We start from the raw sequence: 11,928 nt of genomic DNA, 5'->3' as shown, positions 1-11,928 counted from the left end.
GTAAAATTTGTCTCTGCTTTCACTGTTTCCCCTTCTATTTGCCATGAAGTGATGGGACTGGATGCCACAATCTTAGTTAATACAGAATTGTAAGCCAGAATTTTTTTTTAAGATTTGAGGAAAGTCCTTTTATCAATAGTATTCCATCTATAGCTTGTTTTTACTATATTTTCATTGATTACATTTTAAACTTCTCAAAATCCAAGTATAAAAATGGATTGTAGCAAAAAAAAAGTATCATTAATTCATAATGTTGTAATCAATAATGTAACATTGAAATGATTAAAATATGCTTTGCTATAGTTAGAACTTTTGAAGAAAGTAATCCTTCTTATTCCCTTTTTAAAATTTTTTTTTAATTTTATCTTTAATTGGAGGATAATTACTTTACAATATGTGATGGTTTCTGCCATACATCAAATTGAATGAGCCACAGGCATACATAAGTCCCCTCCCTCTTAAACCTCCCTCACAATTCCCTCCCCAGCCCACCCCTCTAGGTTGTCACGAAGCACCGGCTTTGGGTTCCCTGTGTCAGCAAATTCCTATTGGCTATCTAATTTACATGTGGTAATATATTTGTTTCATTGCTACTCTTTCAAACAGTCCCACCTTCTCTCTCCCTGACTGCATCCAAAAATCTGTTCTCTATGTCTGCATCTCTATTGCTGCCCTGTAGATAGGCTCATCAGTACCATCTTTCTAGATTCCATGTATATGCATTAATATCTGATATTTGTCTTTCTCTTTCTGACTTACTTCATTTTGTATAATAGGCTTTATATTTGTCCACTTCATTAGAACCTTTTTGAATTCCTTTTTATGGCTGAGTAATATTCCATTGTGTATATGTACCACAACTTCTTTATCCATTCATCTGTTGATGGACATCTAGGTTGCTTCCGTGTCCTAGCTATTGTAAATAGTGCTGCAATGAACATTGGGGTACATGTGTCTTTTTCAGTTATGATTTCCTAAAAGTATTTGCCCAGTAGTGGGATTTCTGGCTCATATGGTAGCTTTATTCCTAGTTTTTTTATAAGAAATCTCCATAGTGTTCTCCGTAGTGGGTGTATCAATTTGCATTCCCACCAACAGTAGAACAGGGTTCCCTTTTCTCCACAATCTCTTCAGCATTTATTGTTGGTAGACTTTTTGATGATGGCCATTCTGACCAGTGTGAGATGATACCTCATTGTAGTTTTGATTTGCATTTCTCTAATAATGATTGCTGTTGAGTATCTTTTCATATGTTTATTAACCATCTGTATGGAGAAATGTCTCATCCTTGGAGAAATGTCTGCTTAAATCTTCTGCCCACTTTTCGATAGGGTTGTTTGTTTTTGTGGTGTTGACCTGAACGAACAGGTTGTATATTATGGGTATTGGTTGTCAGTTGTTTCTTTTGCTATTATTTTCTCCCATTCTGAGGGTTGTCTCTTTATTTATTTATTTATTGTTAATTGAAGAATAATTGCTTTACAGTATTTGTTGGTTTCTCCCAAACATCAACATGAATCAGCCATAGGTATACATATGTCCTCTCCCTGAAGGTTGTCTTTTATTCTTATTTCTTATTTCCTTTGCTGTGCATAAGTTTTTAAGTTTAATTAGCTCCATTTGTTTATTTTTGTTTTTATTTCCATTACTTTGGGAGGGGGGTCAGAGAGGATCTAGCTATGGTTTATGCCAAAGAGTGTTCTGTCTATGTTTCCCTCTAAGAGTTTTATAGTTCCTGTTCTCACATTTATGTCTTTAGTCCATTTTGAGATTTTTTTGTGTATGGTATTACTATGTCCTTTTCATCATAGGGGACTGAAATGCAAAAGTAGGAGTCAAGGGATATCTAGGGTAACAGGCAAGTATGGCATTGAAGTACAAAATGAAGTAGGGCAAAGGCTAACAGAGTTTTGCCAAGAGAACACACTGGTCATGGCAAACACCCTTTTCCAGCAACCCAAGAGACAACTCTACACATGGACCTCACCAGATGGTTAATACCAAAATCAGATTGATCATGTTCTTTGCAGCTGAAGATGAGGAAGCTCTATACAGTCAGCAAAAACAAGACTGGGAGCTGACTGTGGCTCAGATCATTAATTCCTTACTGCAAAATTCAGACTTAAATTGAAGAAAGTAGGGAAAACCACTAGACCATTCAGGTATGACCTAAATCAAATCCCTTATGATTATACAGTGGAAGTGGCAAATAGATTCAAGGGATTAGATCTGATAGAGTGCCTGAAGAACTATGGGCAGAGGTTTGTAACACTGGACTAGAGGCCGTGATCAAAACCATTCCCAAGAAAAAGAAATGCAAAAAGGAAAATGGTTGTCTGAGGAGGACTTACAAATAGCTGAGAAAACAAGAGACGCAAAGGCAAAAGAGAAAACAAAAGATATACCCATTTGAATGCAGAGGTCCAAAGAATAGCAAGGGGAGATGAGAAAACCTTCCTCAGTGATCAGTGCAAAGAAATAGAGGAAAACAACAGAATGGGAAAGACTAGAGATCTCTTCAAGAAAATTAGAGATACAAAGAGAACATTTCATGCAAAGATGGGCTCAATAAAGGATAGAAATGGTATGGACCTAACAGAAAAGAAGGTATTAAGAAGAGGTGGCAAGAATACACAGAAGAACTATGCAAAAAAGATCTTAATGACACAAGAAACCATGGTGGTGTGATCACTCACCTAGAGCCAGACATCCTGGAGTGTGAAGTCAAGTGGGCCTTAGGAAGCAATTCTATGAACAAAGCTAGTGGAGGTGATGAAATTCCAGCTGAGCCATTTCAAATCCTGAAAGATGATGCTGTGAAAGTGCTGCACTCAATATGCCAACAAATTTGGAAAACTCAGCAGTGACCACAAGACTGGAATAAATCAGTTTTCATTCTAATTTCAAAGAAAAGCAATACCAAAGAATATTCAAACTACTGCACAATTGTACTCATCTCACACGCTAGCAAAGTAGTGCTTAAACTTCTCCAAGTTAGGCTTCAACAATATGTGAACCGTGAACTTCCAGACGTTCAAGCTGGATTTAGAAAAGGCAGAGGAAACAGAAATCAAGTGGCCAACATCTGTTGGATCATAGAAAAATCAGGGGGATTCCAGAAAAACATCTACTTCTGCTTCATTGACTATGCTAAAGCCTTTGACTGTGTGGATCACAACAAACTGGAAAATTCTTCAAGAGATGGGAATATCAGACCACCTTACTTACCTCCTGAGAAACCTGTATTCAGGTCAAGAAGCAACAGGTAGAACCAGATATGGAACAACAGATTGGTTCAAAATTGGGAAAGGAGTACATCAAGGCTGTATATTGTCACCCTGCTTATTTAGCTTATATGCAGAGTACATCATGTGAAATGCTGGGCTGGATGAATCACAAGCTGGAATCAAGATTGCCAGGAGAAATATCAATAACCCCAGATATGCAGATGACACCACCCTAATGGCAGAAAGAGAAGAACTGAAGAGCCTGTGGATGAAGGTGAAAGAGATAGTGAAAAACCTGGCTTAAAACTCAACATTCAAAATACAAAGATCATGGCATCCCGTCCCATCACTTCATGGCAAAAAGATGGGGAAACAATGGAAACAGTGACAGACTTTATTTCCTTGGGCTCCAAAATCACTGCAGATGGTGACTGCAGCCATTAATTAAAAGACGTTTCTTCCTTGGAAGAAAAGCTATCACCAACCCAGCTTACTAAAAACCAGAGACATTACTCAGCTGACAAACGTCTGTATAGTCAAAGCTATGATTTTTCCAGTAGTCATGTATGGATGTGAGAGTTGGACCATAAAGAAAGATGAGCACCAAAGAATTGATACTTTTGAAATGTGGTATTGGAGAAAACTCTTGAGATTCCTTTGGGCCGCAAGGAGATCAAACCAGTCAATCCTAAAGGAAATCAGTCCCGAATATTCATTGGAAGGACTGATGCTGAATCTGAAGCTCCAATATTTTGGCCACCTGATGCAAAGAATTGACTCATTGGAAAAGACCCTGATGCTGGGAAAGATTGAAAGCAGGAGGAGAAGGAGATGACAGAGGATGAGATGGTTGGATGACATCAGCGACTCAATGGACATGAGTTTGAGCAAGCTCCAGGAGTTGGTGATGGACAGGAAAGCCTGGTGTGCTGCAGTCCATGGGTTCGCAAAGAGTCAGACATGTCTGACTGACTAAACTGAATTGATAGTGTTAAGAAGTGTTCTAAATTCATTATTCTACATGTAACTACCGAGTTTTCCCAGCACCATTTCTTGAAAAAACTGTCTTTTTTCCATTGTACATTTTTGGCTACTTTGTCAAAGATAAATTGCCCATATGTGGGTGGATTTGTCTCCAGGCTTTCTATTTTGTTCCATTCGTCTATGTTTCTATTTTTGTGCCAGTACCATACTATCTTGATGACTGTAGCTTTACAGTAAAGGCCTGAAGTCAGGGAGGTTGATTCCTCCAGCTCCATTCTTCCTTCTCAAGATTGCTTTGGCTATTCAGGGTCTTTTGTGTTTCCATACAGATTGTGGAATTATTTGTTCTACTTCAGTGAAAAATACCATTGGTTGTTTGATAGGGATTGCATTGAATCTATAGGTTGCTTTGAGTAGTATAATCATTTTCACAATATTGACTCTTCCAATCCAAGAACAATGTTTATCTCTCCATCTGTTAATTAATTTCTTTCATAAGTGTCTTACAGTTTTCTGCAAACAGGTCTTTTGTCTCTTTAGGTAAGTTCTCCTAAGCTTTTTATTCATTTTGTTGCAATGGTGAATGGGATTGTTTCCTTAATTTCTTTCTGATTTTTCATTGTTAGTGTATAGGAATACAAAGGAGTTCTGTGTATCAATTTTATACCCTGTGACTTTACTACTTTCATTGGTTAGCACTAGTAATTTTCTGGTGGAATCTTTAGGGTTTCTATATAAAGAAACATGCTATGTGCAAACAGTGTGAGTTTTACTTCTTCTTTTCCAATCTGGATTACTTTTATTTCTTTTTCTTCCCTGATTACTGTGGCTAAGACTTCCAAAATTATGTTGAATAATAGTGGCAAGAGTGGGCACTCTTGCCTTTTTCCTGCTCTTAAAGGAAATGCTTTTTATTTTTCCCCATTGAGAATAATGTTAGCTGTGGGTCTGTTGTGCTGTGCATGTTAAGTTGCTTCAGTTGTGTCTGACTCTTTGTGATCCTAAGGACTGTAGCCTGCCAGGCTCCTCTGTTCATGGGATTCTCCAGGCAAGAATACTGGAGTGCATTGCCATTTCCTCCTCCAGGGCATCTTCCAGACCCAAGGATCGAAACCACATCTCTTACGTCCCCTGTACTGGCAGGTGGGTTCTTTACCACTATTGCCACCTGGGAAGCCTGGGTGTGTTGTATATGGCCTTTATTATGTTGAGGTATGTTCTTTCTATGCCTACTCTCTGGAGAGTTTTTATAATAAATGGGTATTGATTTTTTTTTTTTTTTCTTTTTGCCAGTTTTTTTCTGTTATGCCTATCTTTTTTTTTTTTTTTTTTTAGTTGGAGGCTAATTACTTCACAACATTTCAGTGGGTTTTGTCATACATTGATATGAATCAGCCATAGATTTACACGTATTCCCCATCCCGATCCCCGCTCCCACCTCCCTCTCCACCCGATTCCTCTGGGTCTTTCCAGTGCACCAGGCCGGAGCACTTGTCTCATGCATCCCACCTGGGCTGGTGATCTGTTTTCACCTTAGATAATGTACACGCTGTTCTTTCGAAACATCCCACCCTCACCTTCTCCCACAGAGTTCAAAAGTCTGTTCTGTACTTCTGTGTCTCTTTTTCTGTTTTGTGTATAGGGTTATCGTTACCATCTTTCTAAATTCCATATATATGTGTTAGTATGCTGTAATGTTCTTTATCTTTCTGGCTTACTTCACTCTGTATAATGGGCTCCAGTTTCATCCATCTCATTAGGACTGATTCAAATGAATTCTTTTTAATGGCTGAGTAATATTCCATGGTGTATATGTACCACAGCTTCCTTATCCATTCATCTGCTGATGGGCATCTAGGTTGCTTCCATGTCCTGGCTATTATAAACAGTGCTGCGATGAACATTGGGGTGCACGTGTCTCTTTCAGATCTGGTTTCCTCAGTGTGTATGCCCAGAAGTGGGATTGCTGGGTCATATGGCAGTTCTATTTCCAGTTTTTTAAGAAATCTCCACACTGTTTTCCATAGTGGCTGTACTAGTTTGCATTCCCACCAACAGTGTAAGAGGGTTCCCTTTTCTCCACACCCTCTCCAGCATATATTGCTTGTAGACTTTTGAATAGCAGCAATCCTGACTGGCGTGTAATGGTACCTCATTGTGGTTTTGATTTGCATTTCTCTAATAATGAGTGATGTTGAGCATCTTTTCATGTGTTTGTTAGCCATCTGTATGTCTTCTTTGGAGAAATGTCTGTTTAGTTCTTTGGCCCATTTTTTGACTGGGTCATTTATTTTTCTGGAATTGAGCTGCAGGAGTTGCTTGTATATTTTTTAGATTAATCCTTTGTCTGTTTTTTCATTTGCTATTATTTTCTCCCAATGTGAGGGCTGTCTTTTCACCTTACTTATAGTTTCCTTTGTAGTGCAAAAGCTTTTAAGTTTCATTAGGTCCCATTTGTTTATTTTTGCTTTTATTTCCAATATTCTGGGAGGTGGGTCATAGAGGATCTGGGTATTGAATTTTATCAAAAGCTTTCTCTGCATCTATTGAGATGATCATATGGTATTTATCTTTCAATTTGTTGATATGGTGTATCACATTGATTGACTTGTGTATTTTGAAGAATCCTTGCATCCCTGGGATAAAGCCCATTTGATCATGATGTATGATCTTTTTAATGTGCTGTTGGATTCTGTTTGCTAGAATTTTGTTGAGGATTTCTGCATCTGTGTTCATCAGTGATATTGGCCTATAATTTTGTGTGTGTGTGCTATCTTTGTCTGGTTTGGTATCAGGGTAATGGTGGTCTTGTAGAATGAGTTGGGAGTTTTCCTTCCTCTGCAATTTCCTGGAAGAGTTTGAGCACAAAAGGTGTTAGCTATTCTCCAAACTTCTGGTAAAAACATCCTGTGAAGCCATGTGGCCTTGGGCTTTTGTTTGTTGGAAGATTTTTTATTACAGTTTTGATTTCCATGTTTGTTCTGTTGTTCTGTTCATATTTTCTATTTCTTCCTGGCTCAGTTTTGGAAGGTTTTACTTTTCTAAGAATCTGTCCTTTTCTTCCAGGTTGCCCATTTTATTGGCATAGAGTTGCTCATAATACTCCCTTATGATCCTTCATATTTCTGTGTTGTTTGCTGTATGTCTCCTTTTTCATTTCTAATTTTATGGATCTGAGTCTTCTTTTATTTTTGATGAGTCTAGCTAATGGTTTGTCAACTTTATTTTCTCAAAGAATCAACTTTTAGTTTTATTCATCTTTGTTATTGTCTTCTTCCTTTCTTTTTCATTTATTTCTAATCTGATCTTTACAATTTCATTCATTCTACTAATTTTGGTGGGGTTTTTTGTTCTTTTTTTCTAGTTGCTTTAGTTGTAAGCTTAGGTTGTTTATTTGATGTCTGTTGTTTCAAGGTAGACTTGCACTGCTTTAAAATTCCCTCTTAGCATTGTTTTTACTACACCCTATAGGTTTTGAATTGTCGTGTTTTCATTGTCATTTGTTTCTAGGCATATTTTGATTTCTTGTTTGATTTATTCAGTGATCTGTTGGTTATTCAGGAGCATGTTATTTAGCCTCCATGTTTTTGTGTTTTTTATAGTGGTTTTTTTTTTTTTTTTTTTTTTTTTTTTCTGTAGTTGATGTCTAATCTTACAGCATTGTGATCAGAGAAGATGCTTGAAATGATTTCAATTTTTTTAAACTTACCAAGGCTTAATTTGTGGCCCAAGAGGTGATCTATTCTGGAGAATGTTCCATGTGCACTTGAGAAAAAAAAAGCAACGTGAAATCTATTGTTTTTGGATGAAATGCCATGTAGATCTCAATCAGGTCCAACTGGTCCAATGTATCATTTAAAGCCTATGTTTTCTTGTTAATTTACTGCGTGGATGATCTGTCCATTGCTGTGAGTGGGGCATTAAAGTCTCCCACTATTATTGTGTAACTGTCAATTTCCCCTTTAATTGGTATTAGCATTTGCTTTATGTGTTGAGGTATTCCTATTATGGGTGTATATATATATTTATAATTGCTATATCTTCTTCTTGGATTGATCCTTTGATCATTATGTAATGTCCTTCTTTGTCTCTTGTAATGGTCTTTATTTTAAAGTCTATTTTATCTGATATGAGTATTGCTACTCCTGCTTTAATTTGATTTCCATTTGCATGGAATATCTTTTTCCAGCCCCTCACTTTCCATCTATATTTGTCCCTAGGTCTGAGGTGAGTTTCTTCAGACAGCATATATAGGGGGTCTTATTTTTGTAATCATTCAGCCAAAAAGCCAACAGTCTTTTGCTTGTCTGTAAAGCTTTTTTCTCCTTCAAATCCGCATGAGATCCTTGCTAGATAGGGTAATTATGGTTGTAGGTTTTTCCTTTTTATCACTTTAAGTATGTCCTGCCATTCCCTTCTGATCTGCAAAGTTTCTGTTGAAAGATCAGCTGTTAGCCTCATGAAAATCCTTTTGTATGTTGTTTGTTTCTTTTCCCTTGCTGCTTTTAATATTTATTCTTTGTGTTTAATTTTTGTTAGTTTGATTAATGTGTGTCTAGGCATGTTTCTCCTTGGGTTTGTCCTGTATGGTATCCTCTGGGCAGTCTGGATTTGGGTGGCTATTTCCTTTCCCATTTTAGGGAACTCTTCAACTATAATCTTCTCAACTATTTTCACATGGCCTTTCCTTTTGTCTTCTTCTTCTAGGACCCCATGATTAGAATGTTACTACATTTAATGTTGTCTCATAGATCTCTGAGCTTGTCCTCATTACTTTTTACTCTTTTTTTTTTTTTTTTTTTCTTTCTTATATTCTGTTTTAGTTATTTCCACCATTATATCTTCCAGCTCACTTATGTGTTCTTCCACCTCAGTTACTTTATGGTTGGTTCCTTCCAGTGTATTTATAATCTCAGTTGTTGTGTTGTTCATTGTTGATTGTTTATTCTTTAATTCTTCAAGGTCCTTGTTAAACATTTATTGCATCTCCTTAATCTATACCTTTAGTCCAGTTATCCATGCCTCCATTTTATTTTCAAGATTCTGTGTCATCTTTATTATCATTACTCTGATTCTTTTTCAGGTAGACTGCCTATTTTCTCTTCATTTGTTTGTGAGTTTTTACCATGCTCCTTCATCAGCTGGATGTTTCTGTGGCTTTTCGTTTTGTTTAATTTAATGTGTTTGGGGTCTCCTTTCTGCAGGCTGGAAGGTTGTAGTTCCTCTTAATTTTGGAGTCTGCCTCCCCTGGGTGGGGTTGGACCAATGCAATGCCTTGTGCAAGTTTCCTGGTTTGTGGGATTTATGCCTGTGTTCTAGTGGATGGAGCTAGATCTTGTGTCTCTGAAGGGCAGTGCTGTGTCCAGTAGTGTGTTTTGGTGTGTCTATGGGTTTCGTATGGCTTTGGGCTGCCCATCTGCTAATGTGCAAGGTTGTGCTGTTTTGCTGAAGGATTGGTGTGGGGCATTCAGCACTGGAGCTTGCTGGCTTTTGGGTGGGGCTTTGCCTCAGTGTTGAAATGGAGGCTTTTGGGAGGGTTCTCATCTATTAATGTTCTGTGGGGTCAGGAGTTCTCTAGTGGTCCAAAGTCCTGGAGTCGAGTCTACCACCTCTGTGGTTTAAGCCCACCCCTTACTGTAGCATCAAGATTTCACAGGACACACAACAGAAGACAAAATAGCAAAGATCACCCAAAGAGATTCACACAGAGAAGAAAAGAGGGGAAAGAGAAGGAAAGAGGGGAAATGGAGAAAAAGATAAAAAGAAGAGTCAAGAGAGAGCAATTAAGCCAATAATTAAACCCCTAAATGAAAATGGATACAAAAAATATTAATAGACTCTCAAAGATACAAAACAAAAACAAAAGATAAAAAAAAACCCATATCAAAAATGTAGAAAAAATTAGACTCTCAAAACTGCAAAATCAAAAATAAAACATCTAAAACAAAAGTCGAAAACTTGGAGTTTATTTTTAAAATGGTTCTTTAAAAAAAAAAAAAAAAAGAGGGAAAAGTAGGTTATAAAAAATAACAATTAAAGGAGTAATAAAGAATGACATTAGGACAGTATGAGGAAAAAAATAAAAAGGGGGGAAATGGAGGGGAGAATATATATATATATTGAAAGGTGAGAGGAATATAGTCAGAGGAATGTGCACGTAGTTTCTCTGATTTCCTGCTCCAGTTGATTTGTCTACTCAGAAAGTCTTCCAGTATATCTAAGAAGGTCTCTGGACCTGTTTTGGGCAGTGCGGGGGTCTGCTCAGTCTCAGGTCTTGTCTTGCTCCTGCTTGTACTTGCTCTCATAGTCTACAATTGCTCCTAAAGCATAGTCTCAGGCTAAATGCTGGGATTTAAACCACCACAGCTATAACTTCTGGGATGACTTCCCCTTTTTTCCTTTGCTCACACAGACCCTGGTGTTCTGCTTTGGTTTGGGGCCCACCTTTGCCTTTAAATCTCTCTCTGACATCTGTTCACTGACCAGACAGGAGGTGGTGAAAGGAGCCACTTATTCAGGTTCACTTGCTCAGTTGTGCTGGGGAGAGGGGTTCAGTAGACTCTGCTGTGGTATGTGGGGAGTACTCGCCTCAGCTGGGCTGCACGGGAGGTCGCCACAATCTGAGGCGGTAGTGTACTTCCCCAAAGGAGTTGGCTCTGGGCTGTGGGGCACACCCAAGCCCCTCAGGCTCCCAGGTAGCCGTGGGTGGTGACCCACAGCCACTCACAGCTTGGCAGTAATTGCAACCTCTGGGACCGAGATCGTAGCTGTCTCCTGCCTTCTGCCTCAGGCACCACACCTGACTGTCTCTGGGGCCACAGACCGCAGCTGGCTTGCCACGCTTCCGCGTTCGCTTGGGCAGGGTCCCTTGTTCCGTGAGTGGGTGGATCAAAGCCTGGCGTTAGAGCCTTCCTGGGGGAACGATTCTTTGCTTCTCACAGAACCAGAGTTTTCCTTGTCTGCCTCTCCTGTGCTGTGCCAGCCCCCTCAAAATATCTTAACGTCAATCAGCCCCGGCCCTCTCCCTGAGGCCCGGAAGCCTGGGCCTCAGCACCCAGCTCCCTCTCCCTGTTGGCAGACGCGAACACATGAGCCGCTTCTCAAATGGAAAGTGCCATTAGGTGCAATCTCTGTGCTGAATTTCCTCTGCTTTGCCTTTGGAGCACTTGTCTTGCTGTTTTGCACTTCTCTCTGAGGTTCTGAAACTTCCACTGACTCTACCTGTGACGGGGTTTCCTAGTTGTGTGGAAACCTCCTCTCCTTCACGGCTCCCTTCCCCAGAGTGCAGGTCCCCATCCCGAAATCCTTTGTCTCTCTTTTAGGCTCTCTCTTTTACCCTACTTCAAGGAGATTTGTTTGCCTTCCTGGAAGTCTGGGGTCCTCTGCCAGCGTTGAGAAAATGTTCTCTGGGGGTAGTTCTACATGCAGGTGATATTTTGATACATTTGTAGGAGAGAAGGTGTTCACCCCATCCTATTCCTCTGCCATCTTGAAGGTCCCCACCTTTAAGCCAGATTTTTCACACTCCTCTTTCACCTTCATCAAGAGGCTCTTTAGTTCCTCTTCACTTTCTGCCATTAGAGTGATATAATCTGCCTATCTGAGGTTGCTGATATTTCTTCCAGCAATCTTGATTCCAGCTTGTGATTCATCCAGCCCAGAATTTCGCATGATTTACTCTGCATATAAGTTAAATAAACACGGTGACAGTATACAG

This window comes from Dama dama, chromosome 22 (genome assembly GCF_033118175.1).
Source record: "Dama dama isolate Ldn47 chromosome 22, ASM3311817v1, whole genome shotgun sequence".
Taxonomy (NCBI): Eukaryota; Metazoa; Chordata; class Mammalia; order Artiodactyla; family Cervidae; genus Dama; species Dama dama.
This window is presented reverse-complemented; position numbering follows the sequence as displayed.